The sequence below is a fragment of the Euprymna scolopes genome, chromosome 9, assembly GCF_053919585.1.
Source record: "Euprymna scolopes isolate OS-2025 chromosome 9, ASM5391958v1, whole genome shotgun sequence".
NCBI lineage: Eukaryota > Metazoa > Mollusca > Cephalopoda > Sepiida > Sepiolidae > Euprymna > Euprymna scolopes.
Window position 1 is genome coordinate 91395467 of NC_136490.1, and position 14879 is coordinate 91410345.

At 29.6% G+C, this 14879-nt stretch overlaps 1 protein-coding gene across 4 annotated transcripts in view; it reads right to left on the bottom strand.

Moving 5' to 3' along the window:
- Nucleotides 1–14879, bottom strand: part of LOC145284772 (uncharacterized) — a 649584-nt gene that overhangs the window by 576843 nt on the left and 57862 nt on the right. The window lies entirely within an intron of this gene.

The window sequence follows — 14879 nt, forward strand, 5'->3', positions numbered from 1 at the left end:
TATGGAAATAAAAAATTTAAAAATTAAAATAAAAAAAAACGTTTACAAGTGTTTTTATATAGATGTACATAATAATACTTTGATAAGTATGTTTTTAACTTAAATAGAGATGGTATAATAAAATTGTGGGGTCTGCGTTCGCGCCTGGCCTCCATAGAATGGAAATAGGCACAAACTTTACTAAAGACTTTTCATATCTATCTGCGTAAGTATACTTTAATAATTATGTTTCAGTTTGAAGAAATATGGTCTAATAAAATTATGGGGTGTTCGTTCGCGCCTGACCTCCATAGAATGTAAATATGTCACAAAGTTTAACAAGGTTTTTTACTATAGATCCACAGAATATTGTGATAAGTGTTTCAGTGTGAACAGGTATGGTATAATAAATTATGGGGTTTATCTATTTTATTTTTACTTTCGTCATATTTTGCTTTGGTTTTGATACCCCCAAATTCGAAGCTATCTCTTTACAACCCTTCCTTTTCATAACCTATCATACTTTCATAAACCAGAGTCCATTTTCTGTAGGCTGTTTTTGAACCCAATCAACGACGGGTACTTTTGCTAGTAGTAAACTAAAGATGATTATCCCATTAGAAAACCGAAGCAACTAGTAGGGAATTAATTAAAATAAATGTTTAAAAGAATATGCAAATTAGCTAGATCTTTTGCTAGTGAATGCAATTCCACAACCCATATAAGAAAATTGCATTTTCTTTTTAAATAAATAGAAAAGAGGGTTTTTAATATGAATATCAATACACACAAAAGAAAAACGAATTATATATATATATATATATATATATATATATATATATATATATATATACACACTCCTATAAATTCGTTTTTCAAACATTAATTTCTTTACCTTCAACTGGACACTTTTCTACAGGGAGGGGTTGCTTTTTTTCATCGATATTTTCGAAAGTCGTTCCCTCTTTTCGATTGCCTAGCTTTAATTTAAACCTAGGTCACTTCTGGTTTGACGGTGTTCATAACAGCAAAGACGTTACGTTTTTTCCACGTTCTTTTCTTCCTTCACGGTACCACTCCCCCCCCCCCCAACACATGCCTCCAAACAAACGGGCAACGTCAGGCCACCATGCTAGTATATATATATATATATATATATATATATATATATATATACTAGCAGGTTGCTTGATATTGCCAGATCATAAGATATGCTTAAATATGATATTTAATAGGATATGAATTCATGCAGATAACATATTTATTATTATAGAGACAATTTTCTATCAATCATTATATTGAACCTAATATACAGTAGTGAGATCAAAAATTAAAAAAATATATATGACTTGAGCACCATCAGCTAGAATCGAAACCAAAGTATACAACTCTCCATCCTCATTCCTTAGCCTCTAAACCATGCTCATACACATTGTCACAACTGGTAAATTTCAAAAATGCAATCTAGACGTGAGGACACTTTAGAAGAAAAATATGCAATCAAATTCTGTTTTAAACTTGGAAAAGATGCCACAGAAAGGTATTGAATGCTTTAAACTGTTTCTTTTTTACCATCTTGCATGAATCGAGAATCAGTTTTTGCAAAATTAAAATTAGCCTTTTAAATCCAAAGTTATTAGCAAATTATGACAATCTGTGTAAATAATTGATATTTCCTACAAAATTTTACATGCTTAGGTCTAATAGGGTAAAAGTTGTCAGCTGAGACATAAACAGACAATGATGCAAAACCACACATTTTTCAGTATCGGCAAATTATTGTTTTTCATTTTTATTATCCTGGGTATAAAACGTTAATATATAAATTAGGTTGAACTTATAAAAAACAGAAAATATATACTTCTCTTCTGTTTACATTAGAATAATATGAATATTTTATAGACCACAAGTCTTTTTTCAAGCTTCATGGAATATTGTTTTGTTAATATAATTATCCACTGACATGTGTTTCGTCGTCTCCAACTCATCAGAGTGGCTGACGAAACACGTGTCAGTGGATAATTATATTAAAAAACAAAAAAAAAAAAAAATCAATATATATACCGCTCTCCATGTGGGGGTACCAAATTGGTTAAAGGGAAAATTATTCCCAACTCGGATTTAGATAAAAATACACTTTCAGAAATAATTGAATTTATTCAAAACGTATCGCAAAAACAAATAACATCTGTATCTATCTAACATTTTATATATATATATATATATATATATATATATATATATATATATATATATATATATATATATATATATATAAACACGGAAGAGACAGAAAGTTGTCAAATGGTCTGCTGTCAATCAAAACCAGACACATTGAATTAATGACAGCGATTTTTCACTTTGAAGTTCTACATCAAAGGAAGATTGATTTGGATTAAAAAAAATTTTTTATTTGCTGTGATTTTCATTCTTTTATCTTTCTCTTTGTAACCTGAAATGTTTGTTGGACATTGTTAGTCCTTCAATATGTATAAAAGAATTTCATATTACTCTATATGACATCAATACTGTTTTTTTTCTACTGCAAAGAAGTGGACAAGCTTTGACTCCAATATTAGAGTAATAAAATGTAAAGTTGTTGTTAGATATAAACTACTACATTTTTTTTTTTTAAAGATCAGCACTTGGCTTTCCTCTATTCATTATCAATACTTCTGAATTTAAAAAAAATCTCTTTGAATAGGTATATCAAAATTGTTTTGTAAACTTAATAAATTTAGATGTTTATATATATATATATATATATATATTTATTTATTTATTTATTCTTTGCAGGTTTTGCTAAAATATTTTAGCCAAGTATTTCTGTATTTATAAATACAAACAATATCCATAACAGAGATTCATAGAATTATTTATTTATTGAAATCACTCTAGACGAGGCATAAAGCCACTGAATGAAAATAGCTAAAAAAAAATCATTAAAAAAAAAAAACAATAATATTTCAAAAACTATGATAAATGTTAGATAGTTTCCAACCCTAAAAACAGCAATTTTTCCCCCTTTGTTAAAAACACTGCTCATGGACTGTGAGGACTAAAGGACAAAATAAGAGATTTCCTTTATACTGTTACTTCCTACTGAGACTCTGCTAAAAGTTTCAGCTGCACCATCTTTCATTAGAGGCAACTATTATAACTGTATTAATTTTCATTCATTTAAGTATTCAGTATGTTCCAAATATATATCTTTCCCATAAAACAGATCGTTTTAAACAGACTCCAGAGTAGAATTATTTTTAGTCAATTACCCGTCTTTGAGTTAGGGGGTAAGAAGTCAGCAATTCCCTTGAAGGAGTAGCAGACAGGTTTTTAATACCGATTCTGGAGTCTTACTTTTTAGCTGACTCTTACCATTTTTAGACGAAACTAATAACCATCCGATACAATAAATGAAGATAGATTGCCAAGAAGATAACAGCCCCTTCACACCTTCAGTTAACAGAGTGTTGTGGGAAATTAAAGCAAAGTAATCATTGTTGAGTGTTATGTACCAACCCCGGATGCAGTAATCATTTTAATTTAAATTTGCTAGCACAATTTAAAGCTTATATAGAAAAAGAAATAAAATTTTAGTTGTAAGGTAGACAACTATTATATTCTTCAATTTAAAATATGATTTAGTCACTCATGATTTTTATTTTTAGGTGATTATTTTAACATGTTTCATATTAAAAATCATCACAGTTGAACTAGGTATTTTTTAAAAAATATATCCTAGCAAAGTACAATATATTACCAATAACATAGTATAACGATAACAAATGACATTCAGCCAATCAGAGACAGTTTAATTTGTTAGTGTAAATGCTAATTGAGGTCAATTTATTTTTAAATCCAGTCAACTTTTTTTTTTACATATTAGATAACATTTATCTTTTTTAAAAGTTTATATTTAAAAATGATATTTTATTGACGGAAGAAGTCAGAATTAAATATCTGGACACTTGTTATTTGAATTGACACTGTTGACCAGAAAAAACTAAAGTCATCTACATCTGACCTTACAAATTATATTCAGGATTTTAATTTAAAACAATCTAATGGCAACATCCCCAAAACTATGGTGACACTGATTAAAAACAAAACTATGATTACATTGATTAAAAACAAAACTATGATTACATTGATTAAAAACAAAACTATGATTACATTGATTAAAAACAAAACTATGATTACATTGATTAAAAACAAAACTATGATTACATTGATTAAAGACAAAACTATGATTACATTGATTAAAGACAAAACTATGATTACATTGATTAAAGACAAAACTATGATTACATTGATTAAAGACAAAACTATGATTACATTGATTAAAGACAAAACTATGATTACATTGATTAAAGACAAAACTATGATTACATTGATTAAAGACAAAACTATGATTACATTGATTAAAGACAAAACTATGATTACATTGATTAAAGACAAAACTATGATTACATTGATTAAAGACAAAACTATGATTACATTGATTAAAGACAAAACTATGATTACACTGATTAAAAACAAAACTATGATTACACTGATTAAAAACAAAACTATGATTACACTGATTAAAAACAAAACTATGATTACACTGATTAAAAACAAAACTATGATTACACTGATTAAAAACAAAACTATGATTACATTGATTAAAAACAAAACTATGATTACAATGATTAAAAACAAAACTATGATTACACTGATTAAAAACAAAACTATGATTACAATGATTAAAAACAAAACTATGATTACATTGATTAAAAACAAAACTATGATTACAATGATTAAAAACAAAACTATGATTACACTGATTAAAAACAAAAGCAAAAAAATTGTCTAAATTATTAATAGCTGATTTCAGTCAATACTAACAAGCGGAATCCCAAAACCAAATTAATTTTGTCCAATCCAGTCCAGTCCAATCCAAGTCAGCTTTCTGAAGTTTGATACAGGTATTTTTTTTTGTTTTTATTTACATAGAAATCTATTTTTTCCTGACATGATGCAAAATTGCTTGTGATTTCTTGAAATAAATAAACTTTGAAAGTTTGTATTTGCAATTTATAACTATTTTTATTTTACAAATTAATAAATGGCTTTGAACAAAGTATGCCTAAAAGTTAAGCCAATATATTCCATTACATCTGCAGTGAACATACAATTGCTCATGATAGGAATATAATTACAAGTATTAAAAGAAGTTTTGTGAGTGACAGTGGCTAAGCAGTTAACAACATGTACTGTAAACCTGGCCATGCCAAGTTCAAATCCAGTTTGGTCAACAGAAACACTTTCATCAAACCCACACCTGAGCATGTGTTTAACCTTCTGGAAGGGGGGGGTATATGAAATAATGCATGTTTCTTTTGTTATTAAACTTTGTAACTAGGATAAAGGTTCGATATACACACAATATACAAGACATTCACAGAGCATCTGCATCAGTGGATTAAGGTAAAAAAGATTCCCATAATTTGGAGGGAGCCAAAAAGTTATGAGATACACTAATAATATAACTGGGATAAGCAGAAATACTCAAAGAAGTCTCAAGTATGCTGATCTTCAATCAGCATATATTCGATGAAAGATGTTCTGTTGCACAATGGGAACCAATTCGCTTCTCTACTCACTTCACTCACTTGACGACATAGAAGAAAAGTATGAAAGAATAAAGTATTTATTTGTTGGAGTAAATTCATTGCAATCAATACGAGTGGTTCATTTATGTTTACCTGAAAATGTTGAATTCTTTGTTCAGACAACAACAACAAGCTGGATTTACTAAGTAGCTATTCTTTTTCAGCTTATGAGATAGTATGGATGGGGAGTTGGGCAACAAGATGATTGTTAACATTACATTTGAATTTCTGCATGTTGAAAAAGTTGAGGAAACAGGGATCAAGGATGGAATTCCAAAGATAGGTGGTCTGGAGAAAAAAATTATTCGAATAGAATGTCTTTCAGCTTCTAGGAACTGCTACAGAAAGGGGTTGGGGTGATTTTGGTCTAACCGGGTGGGCATTTACATTGAGAGGATATAAGTGCATAAAGTTCATCAGAACATGTAATACATATTTGGACCCTCTTACATATACCCCCCCCCTTGGAAGCCCATGATAGATTCAATATCAGAAAGCCAGTTACAGATTCACATATGGCAGAGGAAGTAGAGATGCATGGGTTTAATGCAGAAGTCTATTTATTTTCAAATAGTTTTTCATATCTGGACATAAGATGTCATGAGAAAGAAAAATCACATACAATACAGAAGCATGAGGAAGTGATATCATTTTACGTTCCATTTCAGTTTACCAACCTACACCCCCCACCATTAATGAAGGCAATTCTATTAGAGAGACGGTGAGGGGCAGAGAGAAAACATTGGGAATCCACCTGCTTTAAATGATGGATATGTATATCTGTGCCTGATATTGTGAACAAGATCACTGAAGAATTTAAGATGATGAATAAAAGAAAAACATTTTTTTAAATAAAGCAAAAAATATACAGAAATATATTGGAACAAAAGAGATAAGTACATTAAACAAATAGAGTAGGATTAAGTATTTTTTATAATCATTATTATATTTAAATATTATATATTTATATATCTGTTAAAGGTATCCAGGTCTTGTCCATTTGAAACACAGTAAAAACTCTGTAGGAATTTTCAGCCTCTTTCAATATAGAATTGGGGAAAACATCTGAAAAGAGACTAAAGACTCTTGCAAAGTCAGACTAATCTGGAATTCTTCTTAAATTCCGGGTGACCAGATGCCCCAAATCTAGTTACGTTTAACATATAAATGTATAATATTTAAATTAAAAAATACACATTTTTATCTTGTATCTTTTACACGTGAACACTTTAAAGTTTTTTTTTCTGCTGGCAGGATACATATAGTGTTCATGCTGAGATTTACCTCTGAATTTTGCAATATGCAGTCATCTTCCTACTGGCACTGTCTCCCCACACCTCTCCCGATCATCAGTTTTCAATCAGAACTATTCAACATTGTCCCTATTACAAAGAACTTTGGTACAGTAGTGAATAATTTCACCACTGTATTGAGATGCCAAGCAACACCACACTGTATTGAGATGCCAAGCAACACCACACTGTATTGAGATGCCAAGCAACACCAGGCATATGCTCTACCTGATCCGGAGATCCTTTCTAAGGCTAAAAGCAAACATTTTCTAAGTCTAAAAGCAAACATTTTCAATCCTCTATACATAACCTTTGTTACAGCCTATTCTTGAGTATAATATCCAAGTAACAAACCCTTATTTTTAAAAAGATATTGTAACCTTGAAGCATAATCAATATTAACAATGAGGATGGTGACAAGATTCACTTTGCTTTAACTGCAAAGAATAGCTTCAAAGACTAAACATCTCATCACTTGAGCAGCGAGAAATGTGGAGGATTCTGACATATAGCATCATCACTGAGAACGTATATCCACAAATGTATATCTCTTACCTTAAGAGGAATTTCTCACCGACATCTAGACGCAGTTTCTGCGGTCATCTACAGAAGATGTAACAATGTTGCTTTTGTCTCAAGCATCATTCTCTGGCTCCCTGAAACAGCCGTCTGAAGGAGGCTCTGATGATGCTTACAATATCCAGATTTAAAGTCACCTTGGACAAGCATTCAAACGGTATAGAGATTTCTTTACATGGCTTGCTGCACTTTGCTATTTATGGCTTCTAAATTGATTAAGTTTATATATATATATATACAGCCATAACTCAACTACCGAATTAAATAATAACACCAACTTAAATCAATCTACCGATCAATTATTAACCAACCCACCACATTATAATCCAACAATAGACCTAACGGAAAATAATCATAATAATCAAGAGGTAATATATATTGGTTCCACATCTGGCCCAATAAAACATAGAATTTCAACGCACAAACATTCTTTTAAAAATAACTCTCTATCAAACCAAACTACTCTATCCAACTATATTTGGCAACTAAAAAATAGCAATATTTCTTTCAACTTAAAATGGCAAATAATTGAGACTTGCAAATCATATAAACCAGGAGATAAATTTTGTACATTATGTACAAAAGAAACCGTAAAAATTTTAAAATATGAAGATATAAAAAGCACAACCAAACTAGTAAATTCAAGACACGAGCTTCTATCGTGTAATCATAAACGTTGGTTTAAATTTAATAAATATAAACCACCTTAAATCATTAAAAATTACTCATTAGTAAAAATAGATTTTTTTTTTTTTTTTTTTTTTTTTTTAATAAATTAAGTTAAACCAATTACCGCCCTTAGACTCGTAAATCAAATAATAAATAAAGCCATGACAATTATCTCCCCTTAAAAACTTGCAAAAAAAAAAAAAAAAAAAAAAAAAAACTCTCTCTCTATAGATATTAACTGTGGCGTCTCTAAATCAAAATACGCTAACGGAAACAATTTACTGCACGAGCGTCGCCCTTTTAAAATTCATCATTCAATAAAATAAAAAGCTATAGCAAACATCTAAATGACTACTTTAAATACAGTTCCTGATTTCAAAAAAATGAAAACCAAAAGGTATTTATATATATATATATTTTTAAATCAAATTTATTATGTAAATTCAAAAATATATATATTTTTTCTACTCATTTCTATCTCTAACCTATACCAATTTCCTTATTAATTTTCTTATAAATTTTATATCCAAACCTTTTACTTCAATTTTTCAGATTCATCTGCCTTACTTTTAATGCTAGGTTTATTTTTGGTGTCTTTTCAATTCAATAGAAATCCTCCTAAATTTGCTGATGAGGAGACCGTGCTTACCAAAAAAACTATGTATAATTATTCTACGTGACTTCATGTATACCACAAATAAAAAGCACGGATTTCCGAAACGATCGTACAGATAATTGACTTTGTTGTTGTTCCTTCTTATGAAACTGATTTTTAATTTAATTAAATTTTGATTTTTAAATTTTAAAAATTTTAAAACTTTTAAATTATAAATCACATTACTTAATATTGAATTAGCTCTAGGACATTTAACTATCGAGCTTATTATATATCTAAATTACAACGAGCATTTCCTGTATTTTAATTAAACTAGTAATTTCACTATTACATTAAAATACACTTAGCTCTTTAGACTATTATTCTAATCTCCTTTAAATTATATATATATATATATATATATATATATATATATAGCTTGCTCTTACTATCAAATATGATGAAATATCAAGCTGTTATAGATTTTTTGCAAGGTGATAATAGATCTTTACAGTTCAGTAAAAAAAATTTTATCAACTTCAATTTGAATATGTATATTTATATATCAAGTTGAGTTTTTCATCACACTTACATTGAAAAAGTCTATTTTTTCTATTTAAAAATCATTATAACAAACTTCTTAATATACTCAGTCATGGATATGCGAGCAACTAAATAATGGTTAACTAATTTGCATATTCTTTGATAAACTTTAATTATTAATGGTTTCTTATTAGATGATTGGTTTCATTCAACCATTATCCTCAGTTCTATTTATGCATTTTTTCTACATTGCGCATAATTGTGTAGCATTTAAGATGTAAAAAGTCCAAGCAAATGCACATGTATGTATATGTATATATATATATATGCACATACAAACTAAAATCTCTTAATAGTATTTGGACCTGTGAAAAACTTTCCATTCGGTTTTTAACTGGGAAAATAACGGCTAAGGGGTTAAAATAAAAAATAAAAAATGATTTTAGCAAGCATAGATCATCTATACTTCTGATTTCTGTGCATGTGCTAATTAACAATTATAGGTTAAACAACATTATTTTTCCAGTTTTTGCATATCTATGGTTGGTTGGTTGGTTGTTTTGTTTTATGGCATATCAACCCTTTTCAGGTTATTTAATGCCGAATCTGGTGATTTTGAAGAACAATTTTTTAATATAATATATTTGTTTTTTAAGTCATATTCTATTTAACCCATAGTTGGGACCCTAACAGGTGCTACCACTCCGGGTCAGAATGGACCTGGGAGCAATGGCAATTAAAGGGTGGCTCCACACTCCCTAAGGCCTGCAAGCTGAGGCCTCACCATCGGATATAGTTTAAGGTCATATCCAGGACCAGTATATCTATGGATTTACGTCATATGATAACAGATAAGGTTGAAGAGTTACATGTTTTGGTTTGGATTCTAGTTGATACTACCCAAGTCATATTTTTTTTAACTTTTGAAATCACTACTATATATTAAGTACAATATAATAATCAATAAAATAAATATGAAACCTGCATGAATTAAAATATCATATTTAACTATATTTTATGACCGACAAAGCCAAGTAACCTGTTAGTAATATATATATATATATGAGAGAGAGATATTACACACACACACAAATATCTGAAATTCTTTTTAAATTATATATATATATATGTATATATTTGTAGAAATATGATTTTTTTGATTATATTTCACATTTTTATATAATAATCTTTAACTTATGAAGCTCAATGTACTTACAGAGCTTATAATAAACAAATGACAAAAGTCTATATTCCAAATTTCATGATGTTGACCATCTTACAATTTATTCTTTTAAATTATGTTGACATTTACAATTCTTGACAGTAATTGTTTTGTATCACAAAATCATTCATCTAATCTTTATATAAATCAATGAATATGTACATATATATATATATATATATATATATATATATATATATATATATATATATATCATGTATTTTCAATTGCCGAATGTACAATGAGGTTACCAAGGAAATCATTTAATGATTTCATGCCATTTTTAAAAAGATTTGTGGAATAAGAAGAAAGATAAAACCGCCCCCCACCCACCTTGTCAAATCTAACTGCAAAAGTTTTAATCTAAGATTATCAGGCTTTTCTATCAGACTAATGCGTTGGACTCAAGGGCATAATTTCCCCCATTTTGATCAAGATCAACTTTTATCATGGTTATTTTTTTTTCTTTAATTTCTTTTTTATTATTTCATAATTTAAAAAATAATATTCTTTTAATTTGAATATTTGAGCCACTTGTAATTGAATTCTGCTTCAATAATATCCGGGTTCTTTTTAGAAAGAGGATGAAAAGGGGTCTAATCTTGACCAATATCAATCTATTGATCTTTGGACATCACAGACAAGGGAAATAATTCATCACCAACCTGGAAGAATTCAAATTAATTGATGAGCAGTAGGGGAATGAAAAAAAAAGAAGATATTAAAACACAAGATTTTAATATAAAACAAAGAAAATGCATACATACGTCAATGAGTATGTGTCAAATTTTAAAAACACAACCAATCAAGTAAAATGCAATATTTATCTATATAAAGTTAGGTTTGCGTATATGTTAATATACTTGTGTGTACAGAATTCACCCCTAAGCTAATCAACTCTTCATTATGAACACAGTGGTTAGGTATAAGGGTGAGTAATGTGGCTTATATTTAATTTAATGCAATGCTAAACCGTCCATGCTTTCGTGAGCCATATACTTACCCAGCCATATCTTAAGCAGGTACTTCAGTGTAATCTGCTAAACCACATGTGATGTCATAACAAAACAATTGGCCCCCTAATCTGAAGACCGTGATAGGTGGTAGAATCTTGTTCTCAAGCATGTCACAAAGCTCTTCAGAATATGCACATAACTTAATCTAATCATATTTACAAACACAAAAAATATACAAGAAACTATGAGTAAAAGAAACAGATGCTTACTTGGAATAAAATATTGAAAATCGAAAAATTGAATTTCAACTAAAAGATTGATTGTAATATCGAAATTAGTAATATATCCAAAATTATAAAAAATGATTAATTATTAATGACAATTGCTTTCAAAGTAAAACTGCACATTTTACTTAAAGAATTTTTTTATTTTATTTTAGGTAACTGCATGAAGTCAGAGGATTTCATAATAATGGCAGATCATTGAATTGTTGAAGTGAATGTTTTATGTAATAATGTAAGGATATGTTAATAATTTGGACATGACAATTAAGTAGATACCATTGCTTTTAGCTGTAATTCGATTTTTCGATTTTCGTTATTAGAAACAAGCACAATAACAAAACTATGTGAAACCTATGGAAAAAAAATAAAGAAAAAAAATAATAATAATATAGCTTCAGTTATTCAGAAGCATAAAACAAATATGAAAATCAAAAAGATACTTAAATTGTCATTACAGAATAAAAATTTATATATCCCCTGAAAAGATGATATTAAACAAAAAAGCTAAAATGGCCAAATATAGTAAAGGACAACCTAAGGGCTCCTTTTTCATTAGCTGCTACACTGAAGTGTAAGCAAGGGTGCTACTCCATCTCCAGGATTACTCCACTTGCCTTAGATTCTTCCTTTAAAATGTCATGTTTAGGAATAGGACACGAAGTACTATTTTTAAATCTTTGGTATGACTGGTGAAGACTGAACCAGATCTTGATATTAGCAATTAATCTTCACATTATGTCAAAGGGGTCTAATAAGCTTTAGATTATATTAGAGAAAAATATTATAAAGTTAAATAATGAAATGACGATGGAGGGGGGGGGAATAAAAATCAATATAAATGAGGTTTCATCAGTATATACCTTTTCCAGATATGCAGAAGTCACAAGGAAAAAAGTGTTTTCACATCAAAAAATTACTATGGAAAGATAATTGTGAGGAGAAACAGGAGGGACACAAAAATGTTAACTAAGGTCAAAATAATAGCAGAGAAGTGGGAGAAGAGGAGAAAGAAGAAGGTATGAAGAGAGGAGGAAGATTTGAAGAGTACAGTGGAAATCAGATGGTGTAGACAAAGAAAGCATACTCTTTTATAACTCTTACAAAAATTGAACATAATGACCACCCAACACACGTTCAGTTAAACTATTAACTTCATTCTATATGCATTTCAAGATGGCATAAGTTTGCTTTAACAATAACAAATTAAAATCATTTAATGATGAAAAAGATTCAATGGCATAACTAAAGGTTGCAGCATGTGAATAGCATTTTGAGTCTGCTGCCAGACTGACATTCTATTGGGAGATGAACAAGAAAAAGAGAGGCATTCATTGTTGAGGCATTTGCAACTCACAGAAAGCTGACTATCGACAAGTCTAACTAGAGGTTATGCAAGACTAACTAGAGGTTATACAAGTCTAACTAGAGGTTATGCACATTGAAAGAACTAGGTAGTTGGCTGGATTAGTGGGTTTCAAAGTTGGATTGGAAATGCCCACAAAACATTTTTATAACAGAACTTTCCAATACGATCTCTATCAGACCATGACCTAAAACACTAATTCATTACGAAAAACTGATAACAAAGTACAATTGATATGGGAAGCTTATATGTTATCGCAGAGTTCCTGCCAGGAGTGTTACTTGTTAAAGATGGGGCATAACACAACGCTACTAAGGTGGCGAGATTGGGCTTAGAAAACTGGATCTAGGAAATGGAGCAGATGACAAGACATCAACAATAGCCTTCTTCCAATAGGATGTGAATGTGGTATTCCTAGAGGTGAGCATCTATGTTGATGAAATCTCATAATCGGCTATAAGTGTACAACTTTTTCATGAACGATTGTGCATGCAGATCTGTGCCACTCTTGGAAGGAAGTCTGACTCAAGTTAAAGCAATAGAAGAAGAGAGGCAGGGAAAAAGTGAGGAGAAATCAGAAAGCAGAAATGCGTGCAGTGGGAGTCAAATAGTGAAGAGGAAAGAAGTATTCCTTTTGAAAAAACTTACAACTTAACATAGCAAAAAATAAACCAATGACAATAAGACAAAGAAAACTTAAGCAGACATATTGCAGTTAACAACTTTATTCTACACTGATTTTTCTAAGCTTTGTTACAGATACTAGATCTCTATGAGATTAATTTCCAATGCATTCGGATATCAATATTAATAAATATAGCTAATTATTAATTAAAATATTAAAAGCTATAAATTCTGAAAGCATTCAAATCAGCCAAGTCCTGTTAATTAGATTATTTAGAAATATATTTCAAGTTTTTCAACATATGGGTTGACATTCCAGCTGCCATTCAAACATAACAAATTCCTTTTATGTTTTTGTAATGAGATCTAATTTTTTTTATATAAATCATTTCATTTTTCTAAAATGAAACCCTTCCAGAATTTATATTGAAAACATAAAACTGAAGAGCAAATTGTTCAAAGATCTACTTAAACACAATCAAACAATTCCAACATTAAAATTAGGTCAATGGAATCATGGATTTTTAAGCTTAAATTAAAAGTCCACTCATGGATTTTGTTGTGACTGTTCCAGGGGGGGGGGATGATAGACTGAAGCTCAGTCAAGCATCTGCCATGAAAATAGTGGTAGAGTAGAAAATGGAAATTATTTTCATCAGTATACTATGTATTATGCTTTTTCTTATGCTAATGTTCTCGTGGATAGTATCATTAAAGGATTTATTTAGTCCACGGGGCTGGGGGAAAAAAGATTACCCCAAAGTGAAAAATGAGACTTGTACAGATTTTAAACCTGTGCCTCAGAAAAGGGACTGTTTAATATATGCATTGCCTTAGACTGCTTCACTAAGAATCCAGTAAGTCTAAAGACAGTTGAAATTATACAAATAAAAACATTTTGTGTGCATTCTTTCTTCTACAGGTCAAAAATGTTAAATGCTGTAAGCTAACACTCAATTTAGAAAATTGTCAGATTTTTTGAGAGTCCTAGTTTAAATGCACAAACATGATTTGTCTGAAGAACAGAAGGTGTGAATCGCTGACTCTAGATCAAACTTATGCTCTCTGGGATTGAAAATTTACAAGTCTAAATATAACAACTAATATAATCGAAATTAT